Source organism: Panthera leo, chromosome D4 (genome assembly GCF_018350215.1).
Source record: "Panthera leo isolate Ple1 chromosome D4, P.leo_Ple1_pat1.1, whole genome shotgun sequence".
NCBI classification, from domain to species: Eukaryota; Metazoa; Chordata; class Mammalia; order Carnivora; family Felidae; genus Panthera; species Panthera leo.
Window position 1 is genome coordinate 71479735 of NC_056691.1, and position 20981 is coordinate 71500715.

The window sequence follows — 20981 nt, forward strand, 5'->3', positions numbered from 1 at the left end:
TGCACTGTTGGTGGGAATGCAAACTGGTGCAGCTGCGCTGGAAAACAGTGTGGAGGTTCCTCAAAAAATTAAAAATAGATCTACCCTATGACCCAGCAAAGCACTGCTAGGAATTTACCCTAGGGATACAGGAGTACTGATGCATAGGGGCACTTGTACCCCAATGTTTATAGCGGCACTTTCAACAACAGCCAAATTATAGAAAGAGCCTAAATGTCCATCAACTGACGAATGGATAAAGAAGATGCGGTTTGGGGCGCCTGGGTGGCGCAGTCGGTTAAGCGTCCGACTTCAGCCAGGTCACGATCTCACGGTCCGTGAGTTCGAGCCCCGCGTCAGGCTCTGGGCTGATGGCTCAGAGCCTGGAGCCTGTTTCCGATTCTGTGTCTCCCTCTCTCTCTGTCCCTCCCCCGTTCATGCTCTGTCTCTCTCTGTCCCAAAAATAAATAAACGTTGAAAAAAAAAAAATTAAAAAAAAAAAAAAAGAAGATGCGGTTTATATACAAAATGGAATACTACATGGCAATGAGAAAGAATGAAATATGGCCTTTTGTAGCAATGTGGATGGAACTGGAGAGTGTGATGCTAAGTGAAATAAGTCATACAGAGAAAGACAGATACCATATGTTTTCACTCTTATGTGGATCCTGAGAAACTTAACAGAAGACCATGGGGGAGGGGAAGGGGAAAAAAAAGTTAGGGAGGGATCCAAACTATAAGAGACTCTTAAAAACTGAGAATAAACTGAGGGTTGATGGGGGGGGTGGGAGGAAGGGGAGGGTGGGTAATGGATATTGGGGAGGGCACCTGTTGGGATGAGCACTGGGTGTTGTACGGAAACCAATTTGACAATAAATTTCATATTAAAAAAATACAAAAACAATTTTTTAAAAAGTCCATTCCTTCATCACATGACAACATCTATCTGCAAAAGAAGCTAATAACCAGTTTCCAGCAAGGCAGCCACTTGCTCTTCTAAAACCCCTATTACTAATAGGAAGATAAGGAGAATGGCTACTTGAAGAAAATCTGCAGTCTCTGCCACTGGGGAAGAATGCAAATTCCTTACCTTTGCCTTAAATGCAAATTCCTTACCTTTAGCTCAGACCCCATTTCTAATCTGCGCCTATATATGCCAAGTCTAGACTGGACATTTCCACTTGAAAATCAACATGCATACAGCAAGCACTGCTGGTAGTTCTCCACTATCCACTCTCCCCTTATTCCTTTAATAATAGAATACAACCAGGACACCTGGCTGACTCAGTTGGAAAAGCAAATGACCCTTGATCTCAGAGTTGTTAGTTTAGAGCCCTATGCTGGGTGTAGAGATTTCATTCATACATACATATATACATACATACACAAACAAAGTTCAAAAAAAAATAATAGAACACAATTTTAACTGGCACAGAGCTGCCCAAGCTAAGACTTTTTCCAGCCTTCTTCACATCTAGCTATGGCCCTGTGATTCAGACTGTTCAATGGATATGAGCAGAATGGATGTAAGCAAAAATGACAAGTTCAGCTTCTGAATCACGCCCTTGAAGGGAAGGTATGTGCACAGTATGTATCCACAATGGCCAAAGATGGCCCAGCCATCTTAGATCTTGACATAGAAGCCACATGCTGAAAATGACAGAGCAACAAGAGAGGAGACTAGATCTCCAAAAGTTTTGAGTTCACTAGACCATATGTGGAGAGCCTGATGCAGGGGTCGAACTCATGAACTGTGAGATCATGACCTGAGCCGACGTCAGACGCTGATATTTACAGGAGAGAAAAATAAACTTTATCTTTTTTTAAGCAATTATGTTTTGTCTCTATTAGAGCAGCTTAATCTGGAATCCTATTGCAAGGTTTTTATTTCTACAGCACCTCTCTCTATGTGTATGTCCACAAAAGTCACTGAGTTTCCCAATCCAGAAGCAGGAAGTAACCCTTGATTCCTTTCTCTTCCTCACTTCCAATACCAAAAATACCACTACCAAAAATACAAAAATAAATTCATGTCAAATTTATCTCCTAAATATTTTAAAGTCTGTCTTTGCTCTCCACCCCATGTGATAATGCCTGCATCCATCTTCTCTGATTTAGACATCTTCATGGCTTCTCTCCATGCCTCCTGCCTTGCTTGCTGTCAATCTACATTTCTTTATCTTTTTTTAAAAGAGAGAGAGAATGTGTGTGAGCTGGGGAGGGGCAGAAGGAGAGGAAGAGAGAGAATCTTAAGTACGCTCCCTGTCCAGTGCAGAACCCAACACTATCTCACAACTGTGAGGTCATGACCTGAGCTGAAATCAAGAGTCAGACCCTAACTGACAAGCCCCAGGTGCCTTCTAAGGAACAAAAAAGATCACACCTCTGACTGATACCCTTCAATTGCTCCCCATTCTCAAAAATATTAAATCCAAACTTGTTAGCAAGACCCCCAAAGCTCTTAGTGATGCAACTCCTGTTCACCCCACTGACCTCTCCTTATGGCCCACGCCACTCTATTTCATATCTCTGTGCTTTTCCATGTAGTTTCCTCTGCTTAGAATTTCTCTGTGCTTTCTTGTCTTCTTGGAAAAAATATTGGTTTATGTATGTATGTATGTATGTATGTATGTATGTATGTATTTATTTAAGACTTAGTTCAGATATCATCTTCTCTCTGAAGTCTCTCCTGAAAATTAGTCAGTCTCTCCAAGGTGCTGCCCTTCATTTTGTACACAATTGTGTTATGTTTATCACATTAAACAATAAACTCTGAGAGGCTCCAGACCAAGATGGTGATACAGGAGGCTCCCCAATGTCCCTCCTCCCACAGACACACTGAATGTACAGCTACACATGGAGCAACTCCCTCTGAGAAAAGTCCAGAAACTAGCTGAGTGACACCTACATGCCCAACAAATGTGAAAACACCTACACAGAAATGGATAGGAAAGGCTGAGACACAGTCTCACCATAAACCCCACTCCTATCTCAGTGCTATACAGTTGGGAGGGAATCCCTAACTCCCAGCTTCTCCCTGAGGAACAAAGGGTTTGGACCACACATTTAGTGCCCCAAATTTTACAGCTCCAGAAACAAGACAAGAATGCCCACTCTTGCCATTTTTAGTCAACATAGTACTGGAAGTCCTGCGCAGAGCAATGAGGCAAGAAACGGAAAGAAAAGGCATCCAAATCAGAAAGGAATAAGAAAGGCTACCTCTATTCACAGATGATGAGATATTATATGTAAAAAAACCTGAATACTCTACCAAAGAACTGTTAGAACTAATAAACAAATTCAGGAAAGTTGCAGGATACAAAATCAATACACAAAAGTCAGGGGGAAAATCAGTAGCATGTCTATATACTAAAAATGAACTATCAGAACAAGAAATTAAGAAAATAATGCCTTTTATGATAACATCAAAAGAATAAAATACTTAGGAATAAATTTAACCAAGGAAGTAAAAGATCTACACACTGAAAATTATAAAATATTGATGAAAGAAACTGATGACACAAATAAACAGAAAGATACTCCATATTCAAATTAAAATTGTTAAAATGTCCATACTACCTGAAGTGATATACAGAGTGAATGCAATCCCTATCAAAATTTCAATGGCATTTTTCACAGAAATAGAAAAACAATTAAATTTATATGGAGCCACAAAAGACCCTGAACAGCCAAAATAATCCTGACAAAGAACAACAAAGCTGGAGGCATCATACTTCTTGATTTCAAACTGTACTACAAAGATATAGTAATTAAAATAGCATAGTATTAGTATAAAAATAGATGCAAAGATTAAGGGGAAAAGAATGCAGTCCCCAGAAATAAACCCATGAATATCTAGACAACTAATTGTGTCACAGGAGCTGAGAATGTACATTAGGGAAAGGATAGTCTCTTCAATAAATGGTGTAGGGAAAACTGAATATCCACATGAAAAATAATGAAACTGGACCACTCTCTTATACCATACATAAAATCGCCTCAAAATGGATTAATGATTTGAACATAAGACCTGAAACTGTAAATCTCCTAGAAGAAAATATAAAGGATAAGTTCTTGACATTGGTCTTGGCAGTGAATTTTTGGATGTTCATTGCAGCATTATCTACAACAGCCAAGGCAGGGAAACGACCTAAGTATGTGTCAAAGAGAGAGAGAGAGAGAGTGTGTGTGTGTGTGTGTGTGCGTGTGTGTGTGTGCGTGTGTGTGTGTGAGAGAGAGAGACAGAGACAGAGACAGAGACAGAGCACGCTGTAATGGAATATTATTCAGCCTTAAAAAAGAAGGAAATGTTGCCATTTGCCGTAACATAGATGAACCTGGAAAGCATGATGCTAAGTAAAATAAGCCAGACAAGAGAAAGACAAATACTGTATGGTATCACTATATCTAAAAAGAAAAGAAAGAAAAGAAAAGAAACAGAGTAAAATGGTGGGGGTAATAGGAAGAGGCTGATAAAAGAATACAAACTTTTGGAGGCATCTGGGTGGCTTGTCGGTTAAACAACCGACTCTTGATTTGGGCTCAGGTCATGATCTCATCATGGTTTCTGAGTTCGAGCCCTGCATCAGGCTCTGAGCTGACAGTCTGGAGCCTGCTTGGAATTCTCTCCCTCTCTCTCTTTCCCTCCCCCACTTGCTCTCTCTCAAAATAAATAAAAATAAACTTTAAAAAAAGAATACAAACTCCTAGTTACAGGATCAATCAGGTCTGAGGGTCTAAATATGACATGGTGACTATAATTGATAATACTGTATTATATAACTATATTATATGACTATATTATTTAACTGAAACTTACAAAGACAGTAGAACTTAAATGTTTCACACACACACAAAAAAGGTAATACTGAGGTGATGTTAATCCTTTCACAGTATATACCTATATCAAATCATCAAATCATCACATTGTATACTTTAAATATATTACAGTTTGATTTGTTATTTATTCCTCAATAAAGCTAAAAAGGGAATCTAGCAAAACAACAAACAGATGGATTGACTCATGGACATAGAGGTGTAGACAATAAATGAAAATAATAAATTAAAGAAGACTAAAATATGAATTGAAAATTCTACCAGACCTGGTAACTTACTCTAAGTAGCTTACTCGGAAGCTCAGTTATATAAAAGCAACTTTTAGCACCATCTAAGAGACATTTCCAGCTATCATGCTGAAAAGGAACTTGGGAAATACAGCTCAGGAACATAACTATGAAGATTTTTTAACTTCCTAGACTGTTACTTGAGTTATACCCTGTCTGTCTTCTCACAACAGTAAAACTCAAAGCCATAAAGACATAATTGCCTCCTTTCAGCACACAAAAAAGAAAATAGGATCTGAAAATACTGAAGTTTACACCAAAAAAAAAAAAAAGAAAAAATCTGAGGACTATACAAACCCAAGAGAGAAAAGTAGGAAATCAAGCTGAGTGAGCAGAAAATTAAAGGCCCATAGGAAACTCACTCTGAACTTTAACCAAGACACCCAGAGTTTTCTAATGAGAGTCTTAATAACATCAATATCTACCTGCCCTTTTCACAAATTTGGAATTCAGAGTGAAAGTTTCCCAAGTTTATACAACTATTCAGTAGCAGAACTAGAACTATATTGTATAAGAAACAAAAATAAATGTATCCATCCAGTGAAAACCATCCTGTAAATACCAAAGTAATTCAGAAAAAAAGTGTCAGGATTTTACATAATTATATAGTCCGCTCAAAGCTCACCATATGCCGTACAAATACCTCCCAGAAGTTTGTGTGAGAGATGAGGGAGTGCAAGTGGTGTCAGTATAACAACATTTAGAATGTGCTCGTTCTAAATTGAGGTGGGTTTGGGCATCCAGTGGCCCATCCAGGGCTATGTACTCTTAAAAAGTGAGAAGCTCCTTTGTTTAAAAATAAAAAAATAAAAAATAAAAAACATAAAAGAGGCACCTGGGTGGCTCAGTCGGTTGAGTGTCTGACTCTTGATTTCAGCTCGGGTCATGATCCCAGGGTCATGGGATCAAGCTCCATGCTGAGTGTGGAACCTGCTTGGGATTCTCCCTCCCTCTCCTCTCTCTCTCTCTCTCTCTCTCTCTCTCTCTCTCTCTCTCTGTTCCCTCACTGCGCCTCTCCTCAACTCATGCTCTCTCATTCTTGCACTCTCTTTCTCTCTGAAATTAAGAAAAAACAACAACATAAGAAAAGGGAACAAGGAGCATACATCCTTCGGCCAAGAAGTCAGATGTCCTCTCCAGTTCAGTTTTGTGTACTCTGTTCAGATTTGTCCCAGCACCATCCCTTTCCACTAAGGACCTGTGCTGGGGCCCTGTGGGCAGTAAATGGTAAATATAAAAGGGCTGAGAACTCCCTTACTCCACTGAGGCACTAGGTGAAGTTCCCCTCTAAAGAATTCAGCCTAATGCGGGATGAAGTGTGGTCCAAAGGGATGGGAGGGAGGGCAAACAGTATTTTCCGTAAGCAGCAAGTGGACACTAGGAATGGGGAATAAGGACTCAAGGGAGTCCGTCACTCATGAGACCTGAGGATGTAAAGGCGGGAGAAGTAAGCCAGACCTCCACCTGAACAGAAAAGGGACATTGCAGATCTCTCCACTTGTTACCACAGCATACATTCATTCTTTACATTTTTCCTTTCTCCCTGAAAGTTTATCATTAGCAATTTGTCAGGTGCCTCCTGGTCTTCATTTTTCTTCCGCTGGCTTCATAATAATTGTTGAATATTTCTTCACCATAAAATTTGTTGAACTATCCCCAAGATTTACACATTTAAGCTGTTTCCAATATTGTAAGGAGAATATTCAGCCTTTTCCTGACTCATAACATTCTAAATTCTCAGAAGGGGTTAGATAGTGAGTCAATGTGATGAAATAATTTTGAGTCTTAATAGATAAATATAATCAAATTAGTTTTTCAATTTCACTTTTTCTACTGCAAAAGGTACTATCACTAAAAACAAAAACAAAAAAAATTATCATTTTCATTACTCCCTCTTCAAATGTTTGATGTTGTCATTTAAAAACTTCCAAATTGGGGCGCCTGGGTGGCTCGGTCAGTTAAGCGTCCGACTTCAGCTCAGGTCATGATCTCACAGTTCGTGAGTTCGAGCCCCACGTCGGGCTCTGTGCTGACAGCTTGGAGCCTATTTCGGATTCTGTGTCTCCCTCTCTCTCTGCCCCTCCCCTGTTCATGCTCTGTCTCTCCCTGTCTCAAAAATAAATAAACATTAAAAATAAATAAATAAATAAATAAAATAAAAACTTCCAAATTCAGGGTGCCTGTGTGGCTCAGTTGGTTAAGCATCCAACTCTTGATTTCCGCTCAGGTCATGATCTCACGGTTTGTGGGTTCAAGCCCCACTTCGGGCTCTGCGCTGACAGCACAGAGCCTGCTTGGGATTCTCTCTCTCTCCCTCTCTCTCTACCCCTTCCCCCCTTCCCCCCTCAAAAATAAGTAAACTTAAAAAAAAAAAAAAAAACTTCAAGTTCTGGTTGACCATTTTCTTCTTTACTTTGCTACTTCATTAAATGGGAAATGGTATCTACTTGTTTCTTTCATTTCCAACAGAGATTTTTTCCCCACAATTATTTAACTTCATTATCTTTCTTAATAATTTTTTTCATTTCCTTTGTCCATTAAAATTCTACCTCACTGAAGGGCATCTGGGTGGCTCCGTCAGTTAAGTGTCTAACTCATGGTTTCAGCTCAGGTCATGAACCCAGTGTTGTGGGATCTAGCCTTGCACCAGGTTCCGAGCTGAGCATGGAGCCTGCTTAAGGTTCTCTCTCCCCCTTGTCCCTCCCCCACTTTCTCTCTCTCTCTCTCTCTCTCTCTCTCTCTCTAAAATAATAAAATAAAATTCTATTTCACTTCCCTCTCCAGTAATTTTTCATAGGTTTTAGATAACTCTGAATCCAATATTGAGACCTTATGCCCAAGTAGAAAAAGAATCATAGATTCAGGTTATAAATTAATGTAAAATGGTATCTATATAACAATGCTTAACTTACAGATTTATAATCCTACACCCTTGAACAAGGAGGTGTTTATTACTGATAAGGTAAATTGCCAAGGCTTACAAATACGATGCATACAATTTCTGAAAAAGATGGAAAAAAGATGGCGAAAAATGTAAGAATCTTTTTTTAATTATGTAAGAACCTGAATGTATATACATAAAAGTATAATTCATGAACAAAAATGATGCATATTCATAATAGTTACCAACTAGGCAACTACCAGGTACCTAGAATTTTATTTAAAAGACTTATAACAAAGTAGACTTTATTCATAAGGAAATCGATGCTCAAGTTCATACTAAAAAATAATTCAAATCTTGATCAGCATAATTTCAAAGTCATGGTCTTGCCATACAGTGCTCTTCTTAGGGAGTTGCAAGGTAAGTCATATGAGTTAAAAGATCATAAAACTCCTATTTCCTCTCTCGTCTAACATTCATAATTTATGTTTTTTGATGTATAATTTTATGGCTTTTTAAAAACTCTGTATTAGTTTGGGAATATGTGCAGTTAAATAAGATTCTAATTAGACAAACACAATATAAATACTAAGACCCTAGAATTGTTAAATATTGTTTATACCTATCAAAGTATGTCCCAGATAGATTTGTGTTAAGGAAAATCCCATAGAATCAGTATTGTGCAATAGATATTTCCCTGCTTTAACAGCTGAGGACAGAACACAAAGTCACATTTTTGAATACTTCATCTCTCTCCACACACCACTGCCTCATCCAAGATAAGCCCACCAACACCAGGAACTGACTCCTCATTTCAAGGCCTCATTCCTGGTTATAAGTCCCTTTTAGAGAGAAAATTTCATCTACCAGGTAACTCTCTTCTCTACCACTACTGGGCCTGACATTGTCACATGGTGTCCCTGTTGAAACCCAGATAGTTCTATCACTTATGCATGATCCAGCTTGTTTCCTGACAGATTTATGGCAAAATGGTACACACCTCCACCAAAAATCTTTCAACCCATCAGCTCTATGACAACTGTCCACTACCAGGGAGAGTTCCTTCAGTTCAGGCTTTTCTACCAATGGGAATGGAACTTACCTGAAGTTTATTCAACCAGCCTGTAGAGGACAAAAGACTGAAAGATAAGCAACACATGTAGGGAGGCTATGAGAATCTGGTCTTCATGAACCAAATAAATTACCACTTGATCAATCATTGGTTTTATTAAAATAAAACCCCAAGGCCAAAAAAAAAGGGGGGATGGTAAACACAGCCCCCATGCTATACTGACTGGATTCATGTCACTTGGGCCCATGGGCTTCTGGACATTTCAACAGATCGTCCAAATTCGATTTTGCTTCTCAGTTATTTCAGCCTTATTCATATGCACAAGCAGCCATCTTCCCCAAGACACAGTCAGGATTGGGATGACTGGATCCAGGATTTCAGATCTCAGCATCTGCTAAGAGTTATCATATTCTCTCTCCCTCTTTCTCTCTCTTCCTTCCTCTCTGCTCCCTCTCTTCCTCCCTCCCTCCACCCGCACCTCCTCCCTTCTGTCTCCCCACAAAACCCCTACTTCCCAAGAGCAGAATACTTCACTTCTTTTCATTCTCAAGATCCGTCCCCCTTTTCATTCTCCAGGGATGGTTTGTTTGTTTTTTTTTTTCTGGAAAAAATCCAACCATGTTATAATTGAAAAAGTCCCTTTCAGAGTCTGTTTTGCTTCCAATGAGATCAACTGTGTTGAGTTGCAAATCTAGCAATGAGAGATATTCATATTGTACAAAAGTCCATCCTGAGAATAGGTTCAAGAGTTTGGGATGTGATGAATGAAATGTGCTCTAGGACATGAGAATGTCAAAATTTTATAAGAAGATAGTCTAACCCATGAATGTGTATTAAAGTTACACACTTTGACCACAGCCATCTACTTACATTCATGGTAAGAACCTAAATGAGCTTATTAAATCATCTATTAAACATAGAGTTCTCCAAGGAACTGTCTCTCACGTTAAACACTGCTCTCTCCATAACAAGAAAAAGCATTAGTACCTCTAAAGAAGGGCCTAAGAATATATGTAAACTCTAGACAAAGTTCAGAAACTGAGTATCAAGGGCCCTTGGTTTTGTATTCTCTAAGAAAATAATGCACAACAGTTAGAAATGCTTGGTGACATATTAATGAAAGTCAGCCTGCATAACTTTAATTGGGTACTGGAAATTGTTCCTTGTGTTGCCAACAAAAAACAGATGGAGAGTATCATTTCAAAGAAAGAGGTAATGAAACTTCCCTTGAAGAAATTGCTTAAGAAAAATGGTAACACTTGATAATAGAATAATCTTTAAGAACACACACCATGTGACACTTAAGTGGAAAAAACAAAAACAAAAATAAAAGAAGAGTAAACGCACTAACTTCATTCCTAACACGTATCGATCTGATGCCTAGAGAGTGCCAGCTCCCTACCCAAAAACTATCTCATCATTGGACCTCTCATGATATTGCCAGTTACAAGGAAGAGAATGTTCTGGCCATCTGCCTCATCTGAGGTTTGTTTATTCACACGAGTGGTAGAGAACCCAAGTCTAAAAGATAAGCAACACGTGTAGACAGATTATGAGATCCTGGACATCATGAACCAAATAACTTACCAATTGCTTAATCCCTGGCTTCAACAAAATAAAACTCCAGTGGAAAGAAGATTCTCATGACTCATGGGGAAGGGAAATTTTCTCATTCCAGTAAATGAATTTCTGACACATATCCACAGCTGTTATATAGCCATAATTAAGACCTGCTCAATTTGAGTGGATAATCTATCATTAATCATTCAAAATAAATAGGTACTCCAAACAAAACATATCTTTGTGTAGCATTTTAGAATAGATAGAATAACAGATTCTACAGACTTTTTCAAGTTCCTAGCCACCCTCTTGTGACAACTCGTCACCCTTTCCTACACCCGACTTTATGTTGTTCTCCCTTGTTGTCCACGATCAGCAATGTCTCTGACTCTATTCTTCCTTCACATCCTTGATCTACTGGCATCACATCCAGCACTGACAACCAGTGGATCAATCTGTGGTTAATTCATTACTGAACAATTGAAAACTCATTCTAACTCCAGTCTCTAACATTGGGAATACTGTCTGTAACCTGATTTTGCTTCTACCTGACTTTACGGGCTTGAGTGAGTCATGACACTTTCTGGGTTTTAACTTCCCTGTTGTTAAAGTGAAGGGTAAGACTAGATAACTCCGAGTCCCCCTCCAGTTACCATGTTCTCATTCTTGAACTCATAGCAACATCAAAGTAGTTTCTAATTCTTAAAATACTTTCTTTGAATGCACCACTAAATTTGACCTTCATACAGCCCTTGGAGGTTGGTAAGGTAAATATTACTAGTTCCATTTTGTAATGAGAAAGATGGGGTTCAGCATTAAAAAAAAGTTTATTGAAGCCACACCACTTGCTGGTGGCAGAAGTCTTCTGAGTCCTAATATAGTGCTTGTTCCATTGCACTGTGCTATTCCATGATATAATTGTAAGATGAACAGAGGCTCCCAGTGGCATGCCTGGGGGACAAGAATGATCAGGATTGGGTTTTCATTCAGCTCACTGCCTTCAGGTGGCCCTTTTCTTGACGGGTGCCTGAATAATATAAGCTGGTAGAATTCTATAAGGGATGAAAAAGGAGATGGAAGAGTTTCAGGGAAAGGGTGAAGAAGAGAAAGGGAGAGATGTAAAAACCACCATATGGAGTGAAACTTTAGGGAAGAAACATTCTTGAGGAGGACTTTTAAGAAGTTTTGTTCTAAGGTGTGCATTGAAACCCTATCTTCCTTATCCATGATAAAGCAGCAGTAAAAACCAACATCTTTTTTTAATGTTTTTGAGTTAGACCTGTATTTTTTTTTTAACGTTTATTTATTTTTGAGACAGAGAGAGACAGAGCATGAACGGGGGAGGGGCAGAGAGAGAGGGAGACACAGAATCGGAAACAGACTCCAGGCTCTGAGCCATCTGCCCAGAGCCTGACGCGGGGCTCGAACTCACGGACCGCGAGATCGTGACCTGAGCCGAAGTCGGACGCTTGACCGACTGAGCCACCCAGGCGCCCCAAGTTAGACCTGTATTTTATTTTGATTTTTACATGAATGAATTTCTCAGATGGGTCCCAACATTTGTGTTATAATAAGAGGAAGAACACTTTTACATATCATCAGTCCCACTGAGCCAAATTAGACAAAGCAATAAGTTCCCCTATGTCTCTCTCTCCCTCACCCCCCGCCACACACAGAGAAGGTATTGTTAGTTATCACTTTGACCTGAGAATATATAATCTTCTACTTACCTTTTTACTGAAGAAATAGCTAACTCTGAGCCCATTAACTGTTTGATACACCTGGGAGATGTTGTGTGCCATAGAAGATTACAGATAAAGTAGGAGGATATGAAAGCGCCCTTCTATCTGACTCCAACTGAATGCTGAACCTTCAGCGTGCTGAATCTGGTGCCCATCATCCTAATGTTGAAGATTCATCTGGAGTTTAGGGAAGCACAGTGTCCTGAAAAAATAAATCAACATAAAGCCAAGGGAAAGATTTGAGTTACCTGATCTAAATAAGACCCTTTCAACCTTAAAACGTCTCCCAAAAGGCAGTATTTCCCAATCTGAGGGATCTGAAACTGTGGGGGCTGCAAATTGTACGCAAGGACTGTACAAACTGATAGGGCATATGCGCCTTTTCAACAGATAGATACCCTAAAATACAACCAAGATGGGGAAAAATGACATTGCAAACTTTAAAAGTTTGTAAACTATTGACATAAAAAGAAACACAGTGAAGTCCAACTTAATTTTAAAGGTACTTTCCTGTACTTTAGTTTTAATCTATCTTCCAATCTACTCATAAGATTTGCCGTGCACAAAGGACAACAATAGTATTTAGCTAATTTGTTTGGCAGATGAGTACCTTTTACTCCTTCACCTTGGTAAACCACATTTTTAAAAAAGGCATTCAAAGGACAAATTTCCATAGGATAATGGGAGTAAAACAATATCCCAAATTTCTTACTAGACATGGTGGAATATCATTTAGAAAGCATTCAAATTTAGCACAAACAATGTAGTTTACAGGAGATCTATTTCTTTGGATCCACACAGGAAGTAGAAACTTACACTTTGAGTTCCTTCTACATGGCAAGTCCTTCAAGTACACTACTTATCACTATAATCTTAAGAGCTAGGTATTATTCTCATTTTAAGAAGAAATAAGGAAAGCGTAAGTAAAATGTCTAAGGTAACTCAACAATTGAGTGATAGAGTATTATTTACACCTAGATTTCTCTGATTATGATGATTTTCCTATGCTTTTTCACTATACCATGATGCCACTACACCATAATGTGACCTTTTCACTCTACCATAACAGTTCCTTAGCAAAGTGAGCTCTGCGTACCAGAAAGTACCAATATGTACACAATTTATGTCTCGTGTTTGGCTCATATTCTTTTGCATTAGAAAAAGCTCAGGAAGTGTATAGAGGAAGATGTGGATTTGCACTCGATCTGCATAATGCATTAGGATTTCAGAGTACATTAGGCTATTAGAAAAGCTGATTTCAAATATCATAGAATTGAGTGATCCCAAATTAATGGCACTCCTCTTTTCCTGCCTGAATTCTGCACCTACTGAGAGACAGAAAAGTGAGCAGAGGAGGGCAAAAATATCTCCTTTATTTTTGATAAGGGAAGGACATGGCTTTCAGTCTATCTGCCAAGTGGGCCTTCTGATATAATATGTACCCCCAGAATTAGGCAGGCTCGCCTCCTTACCACAGACCAACTAGACAATCTCAGCCCTTTCCACATTGGGGCCTGTACTTGTAGAGTGTACAGCATAGAAGAGCCAATCGGTATGTGGGGCTTCCTTCAGAAAGTTTGCTTCTAAGAAAAGGAAGGAAATAAAGGGCTGAGTTATGCATGCCCCGTTCCTTTCTCAAAATCTTAAATCAGGTAATTTACTCCACCCATGCCTATGTGAGAAGGGTTTGAGGAAAGACTCTAAGAGGAGCATGTAGGCAAAAAAATCCTACGAAAACAAGGAAGTTTTCAATGCCTAAGAAGTTTCGATGCCTAAGTGCCATTTCTGATAAGGAGGTTGAGCAGCAGAGAGGCCGAGAGCAAAAGCTAGATGAGTATGTCCCTTACCCAGAACTATAGTCAAGCATCCAGACACAGATGAGCAGGAGAATGGGATCAGGAAACCAGAGGAAGGGAGCCTGAAGGGAACATCATAAGGGATGACCAAAAGCCAGTATCTGGAGCTAGAGGATGAAAATCAGAGAAATGGAGACCAAAGTAAAGGGTGAAGCAACGAACAGTAATAACCAAACACCTGAGATAGGAGCTATTGTCTCTGCCTAAGTTTTACAAGCTCATAGCAGCACGCTAGATAGGAAAGGTGCCTAAAATCATAAAAGTGCTGAAACCTACCCTTCCATCGTGGAGTAAAGTCAAGGTTTCCTTGGGTTTACCTAGCCATAAGCTTTGAAGTATAGAGAGATATCCTTGAGGTGGGATACAGAGTTCCATGAGTTTCACTCTTAGCCAGGGCCCCAGGTTCTGGTATTCCCCACAGTATATGTGGGGTTTCCCATCATAAGGTATCAGGGTTGGACGTTCAAGCTTAGGAGTGGAGAAGCACACTGGTTATGTATGGAGAGTTAGAAGCTGCAATTGGAGCTGAAAAGCCATGGAATTGGTGATCTCTATTGGTTTGACAAGGGGTGGCCCTTTGGTTTGTGGCACAAGTTAATGGTTACATGCATGTCTTGGAGATTCTTTAGAATGTCCTGAAGCTTCTCCAGAAAGTAGGCAAATGCTGATATAATGTAGATATTATGAGGTTTTAACTATTTAACTATTAAAGTTAGGAATTCATTTAGTGATTTTTTTTAAATTTTTTAATGTTTATTTATTTTTAAGAGAGAGACAGAGAGCAGGGGAGGGCAGAAAGAGGGGGAGACACAGAATCCAAAACAGGCTCCAGTCTCCAAGCTGTCACCACAGAGCCTGATGTGGGGCTCGAACTCACAAATGGTGAGATTATGACCTGAACCAAAGTCAGATGCTTGACTGAGCCACCAGGTACCTTGTAGTTTAGTGATTATTAATAGCAAACCAAAAACAGTGGATTAATCAAATTTAAAGTTTACTTTGTCTGCTACATAACTGAAGTCCAGAGGTAAGCAGACTAAAGCTATTTTGGCAGTTCTATGAAGCCCAAAAACTTCACAGTAGCACTCTCCAGGTACCCAGTTTCCTTCTGGCTTTGTACTTTAATCCTTGCCTTCCACAAGGCTACCAACACTCCAGCCATCATGTCTATGTTTCAGGCAGAAATAAAGAGAAGGGCATGAGTAACTTTTCCTTAAGCCTCACCTGACAATTTCTGCTTATATCTCATTGGGTAGAATTAAGTCAAAGGCTACCCCATGATCAAGGAAGGCAGGGATTTGTAGTGTTTCAGGTGGGTATATTACTAACATCAATAAAACCCAGGTCTGTTGGCAAGGAAGAAGAGCAGATATTCAAAAGGCAACCCACAGTCTCTTACACAGAGGTACAGAGAAAAGGGATAATGTGGTCCCAAGTCATTACTGCTATGTATGTGGACATTCTGGATAAAGGATTAGAGTGACTTATTAATGCTACACAAATTCTATGGGGGTGCCCCAGGGAAGTTCATGTTTCAAGACTGGGTAGGGCTATTTACTTCATAAGCCCCTAGGTCTGTCCTCTCTGCAGATGCAATATCACAGTTGTCTGTGCACTAAATCAGGGGTTCTAAACTACATCTTTTTTTTTTAATCTCTCTTTGCCTTTTTAATTTTTTTAATATGAAATTTATTGTCATATTGGTTTCCATACAACACCCAGCGCTCATCCCGTAAACTACATCTTTTGAAAGAATGCTGGTCTCTCTATACCAAAATCACCAGAATAGTTACTTAAACTACAACCTCCTAGATCTTGCTGCACAGACATAGTTTAGGCACCACGTTCTATGTGGTGCCATATCAGAAAAGGCTACTAAAAGCCATCATGGACTGTGTGAGGTTTAGCTGAAGGGTGTAAATGACTCCAGCTGAACAGGTACTTCTGGGCAGCCTGGGCCACCTTTGGAGACAGTGGCAGTGTTCTCTCCTGAGAAAGAAGGGTTCTCAAGGTGGGGCAGGCTCACTTGCCTCCTAATGACACAGCGTGAGGGGCAGAGGGCCTGGCTGGCTTCATAGCATTCCCAGCACTCATTCAGAAGAGAAGCCAAGTCTCTCAAAGAGGAAAGCTCACACTTCCAGGTGTTTTGCTGATCTTCCCCATCCTCAACCCATGCCTCAACTGCTTCAAGCTAGGAGCATTGGAATGCAACAACACACCAGCAGACTTTTGGAAAAAGTTTTCCACGCCTCGAAGGCAATCTTGAGTAAGTAACTACCATCCCTTCAAGGTAGCTAACTCATTTCTGGCCTCTTAGTCTCCACATATCTTAGAATTCATAAACTCTACAGTTAGTGTTCCGATAGATAGATAGATAGATAGATAGACAGATAGACATCTAAAAGTCTTATGTCAAATTATTCATTCCTTTTTAAAAAAAAAAAATCGGTCCTTTGCATAGGAAGAGAAAGCTTTTAAACAAAAACATCTTAAAGGTTTATGATTATTATATCTATAAGATAAAATATGAGGTGACAGGAAGAAGAAAACAGAGAAGGGGGAGGAAATGGAATACATCTTTTTACTCTGGCTGAGCCCAGCAGAAGCTAACTATAAGATCCAAGCACGAAATGATCAAGTTCCCAAAACTACACTCCCATCTACATCTTCTACCATGTTCCCAAACTCTATACTAATGTTCATTCTAGGCCCTTCCTCAAATTTTAATCTTGTACTTTCAATCCATTCAATCGCCATCACATAATAAGCACACTACTATGAAAACTTCTGTTCTTAGTGGTCTGGAGGTTTCTTAAGTCTCATCTCCCATCTTGAGACTTCAATCCCACTGATGTCCCTACCGTGGACATTCTGAAGTCATCTGCCCTCCCTACAACCAATCAGTGCCCTTGTGTACCCTTAGCAGAAATTACCAACATCCTTGTGCATTCAGTGGAGGAACAGTTATATTTTAGACACTCACAAAGGAGTGGAAACAAAAGGAGCTGCCACTTTATCAACCCCTAAGCTGACCTACTCATGATCTCAGAATTCACCTGCAAGTCATATTTCATTTTAGTGAAGCACTTCTTCATGGTAGCTGGCTAATTTCTGTAAAAGTAATTTACATCCATTTCCTCTTGTTACGTCACTGACTCCTCCCATAAGCCTAACAGGCAGCTATTAATCCATTATTTTCTCTTGGGACCTCTTTCCTTCAGCTTTCATACTTTTTGGTATCCTAATATCTTAAAACAGTAAAGCTTTCAAAAGTGACTAACTTAGCCTAAGATGTTATTCATACATATAAAAAGTAGTTTTCAGAAATATCTTACATAGCTAGCCCCTTCCTTCAAATGGTGTCTAATATAAAAACTTGATGTGGTAAGGGGCATTAAGGAATCTACTCCTGAAATCATTGCTTCACCATATACTAACTAATCTGGATGTAAATTTTTAAAAATAAAAAATAAAGTTAAATTACAAAAAAAAAAAAAAACAAAACTTGATGTGTAAGTGGCTCTGTTTTCAGGGGTGGGAGAACCTAGATAGGTGGGCTCGTGCTCATTGAGGCTTTCCAGAAGGACCTTTCCAGAAATCTAGGAATCTGTAGACCACATTTTGAAAAAACTTGTAGTAAAGGAATCTGAATTCTTTAAATACCTTATAAATATTGACAAGTTCTACCCTGATTTGTAGACCATGTCATGCTTCGATAGGTCTAAATATTAAAAAGTATATGAACAAGTCAACATAGAATCAATGAAAACATACTGCAACAAAGAAAGGAGCCAGCCATAAGGCATGAAACCTCAGAATAGAAGTACTGTTAAAAAGGGGCACCTGGGTGACTCAGTTGGTTAAGCATCCAACTTTCTATTTTGGCTCAGGTCATGATCTCATGGCCATGGGACTGAGCCCCACATCAGGCTCCGTACTGCATGAAGCCTGGTTGGGTCTCTTTCTCTCCCTCTCCCTCTCTGTCTCCCTCTCCCTCTGTCTCTCTACCACTGTGTGCTCTTTCTCTCCCTCTCTCTAAGTAAATAAATAAACACTTAGAAATACTGTTAAAAATAATAAAATGATTTCTAAAAGAACCAGAAAAAAACTCTAGCAACTAGTGTTCCCAAAGACACAGAAGATATGATTTTTGTAAAACAGAAATAGCAACTTTTAATGAAGAATACAGCTTAACGAGGAAAGAGATGCTGAAGAAGCTAGAAAAAAGTACAAGAAAGTCCAATATATCATAACAAAGTTAGAAATCCATTGAAGGAGGTCGAAAGCAGAAGTGACATTAATGTACCTGGAACAATATATTGAAGACAAACTTGAGAAGGTATCACTACACAGAGAGGAAATGAGAACAAAAATGTTAATTATGACAGGAAAAAATAGTAAGTTTTAAGAACATGGAATTGGCTAGATCATCCTGACAGAAAACCATCAACGAAACATTGGCCTTCAATGACACGCTGACCACATGAACTTAACAGACATACACAGAAGAACAGGGAATAAAATCCAACCTAAGATTGATGTGTCTTGAAGAAAGAAATAAGAAATAGGAGGACCCAAGAACAAACTAAAAAAGAAAGAAAGAAGAAAACGAAGAACATTTTTCCAGCTAAAAAAAAATAAAAAGGCCTGAATCTATTTAAAAAAAAAAACACACACACACACAGGGTTCATCATGTTCCAGGAACAGTTATTGAAATAGAAACCATTGCTAGACACAAAAAGGCAAACTATTTTAATTATGTAGCTAAAGAAAAGTACTATAAGATGTAAGAGGAAGAAAAGCTTACCTAGAAAGGAAGAAATTCAAGTTTCCCCCAGTCTCCATTACACATTTAAATTCTGTTATAAAATGGAGGTGTTCTGTAAAATGTTGAAGGAAAAAATCCTAGTGAAACAAAATACCAAACTTAGTTTCTCCTTCACAAACACAAGCAACAGAAAGAACTTCTCATACAAGGATTCAGCAGGAATGCCACAAATGTACACCCTTCATAGAAATGTCCTAAAGTACATTCTATAGCTGAGGAAGTCAAAAGAGGATTTCAGAAGTCAACAGTCAAACTATGCAGGCACTGCTGTCAGCACGTATAGAAAACAATTTGACACAGAAAATAACTACAAAACTTATTATAAATATAATTTTTGAGTTGCACTCAAAGCCAAAAAAAAAAAGAAGTTGCAAGGAAACTTTCATTGGTTAAAAGAAAATGCTATTTAGGAATAATTCCACGAGAATAAATCACAGAAAGGACAGAGAATGCCAAAGCTAAATAAATTCCTCACCATGAAGTAGAACAAGTTGAAAAGTATTTTTTGAACTTTATTTTTAAGAAATCGTAAGACTGCCATTTATGATATTCTGATGAACTAAAAGGAAAGCTCATTCCACAAGTGGACCCCTACAGGAGTCTGAAATTTTGAGGAACTGAAATTGTAAAGTTGTCCCACTGGATTACTAATGCCCCTAGGCTCCTGGAAGAAGGAAACAGAAATCCTTTTGGAATGAACTAACCTTCAACACAGGCCTCAAAGAATTCACCCCCCCCCCCAAAAAATCCAAGGAATATGAACAGCATACAGTAAGAAATCACAAAATATACAAGGAAAGAGGGTACCAGAAGAGAAAATCTATAGTAATAGTAGAGAGCAAAAGCAGGCTTTCAAAGAGTTCAGATATTGCAACTATTAGACACAGAATATGGAAAAGTATATTGGATTAAGATATTTAAAGAAATAAATAAGTGTTGGCTGTTGGTTAAGACACCCACTCTTGGTTTCGGCTCAGGTCATGATCTCACGGTTGGTGAGATGGATCCCCATCTGGGTCTCTGTGCTGTCAGCTTGGAGACTGCTTGGGATTCTTTCTCTCCCTTTCTCTCTGTCTCTCTCTCTCTCAAAATAAATAAATAAACATTTAAAACGAAAAAGGAAGAAGTGTTTAAAATATGATTCAGGGGCTGGGGAATGGCCAGTGGCCTGCAGAGCAACATGCCAAAGTTTTATTGTGACTCCAGTGACACATACCTCACCCATGACTCTCCATCTGTGAGGAAGACACACCACAGAGGTAGGAAACACAAAGAGAATGTGAAATGCTATCAGAAATGGATGGGAAAGCAGTCTCAGAGCCTGATCGACAAAACAACCACTGCATATCAACAAGGCAAGATGCCTCCTACTCCATTCTCTGCTTCTCCTCCTGCAGGGGCAATGATCCCACCTCCCACCAGTTTCCTGGGTCCTCCTTGCCCTGGTATGATGCCAGCTCCCCATATGCTGGGTCTTCCCATGATATAGGCCCTTCCCATGATGATAGGCCCTCCTCTGCCAGGGACAATGCCAGTGTGACCTGCTCCCGGAATGAGGCCACCTATGGGAGGCCACATGCCAATGACACTTGGGCCCCCAGTGATGAGACCTCCCACCCATTCCGTGATGGTGCCCACTCAGCCAGGAATGCCTCAACCAGGCAAATAAGGAGAGAGGGGAGCTTCTTTATATCCATTTTATATTACTCGTTCTACTTCACTAGGAGATCATGGTGCTGTGACTCTGGGTGTTTTCTAACAGCATGACAAGGAAGACTTGCCCCCCCACTTCCTATTAAAGAAAGAATAGTTTTGGCAGAAGAGTAGTGAGACCAAAAAAAAAAAAAGCAATTTTCATTTGTATTGTGAGATGTGAAAATTATCAACTGTTTTAAAATAGTTTAAAAATAAATAAATAATAAAAATAATAAAAAATAAA

At 39.2% G+C, this 20981-nt stretch overlaps 1 protein-coding gene and 1 pseudogene across 1 annotated transcript in view; one reads left to right on the plus strand and one right to left on the minus strand.

Moving 5' to 3' along the window:
• The window catches only part of LPAR1 (lysophosphatidic acid receptor 1), a 358989-nt gene that overhangs the window by 310148 nt on the left and 27860 nt on the right, over nucleotides 1–20981 (minus strand). The window contains exon 2 of the mRNA XM_042912683.1: nucleotides 12346–12559. The gene's annotated coding sequence lies outside the window, so the exon portion shown is untranslated. The remainder of the gene's footprint in view (nucleotides 1–12345; nucleotides 12560–20981) is intronic.
• On the plus strand, nucleotides 20223–20711 carry LOC122204889 (annotated as a pseudogene).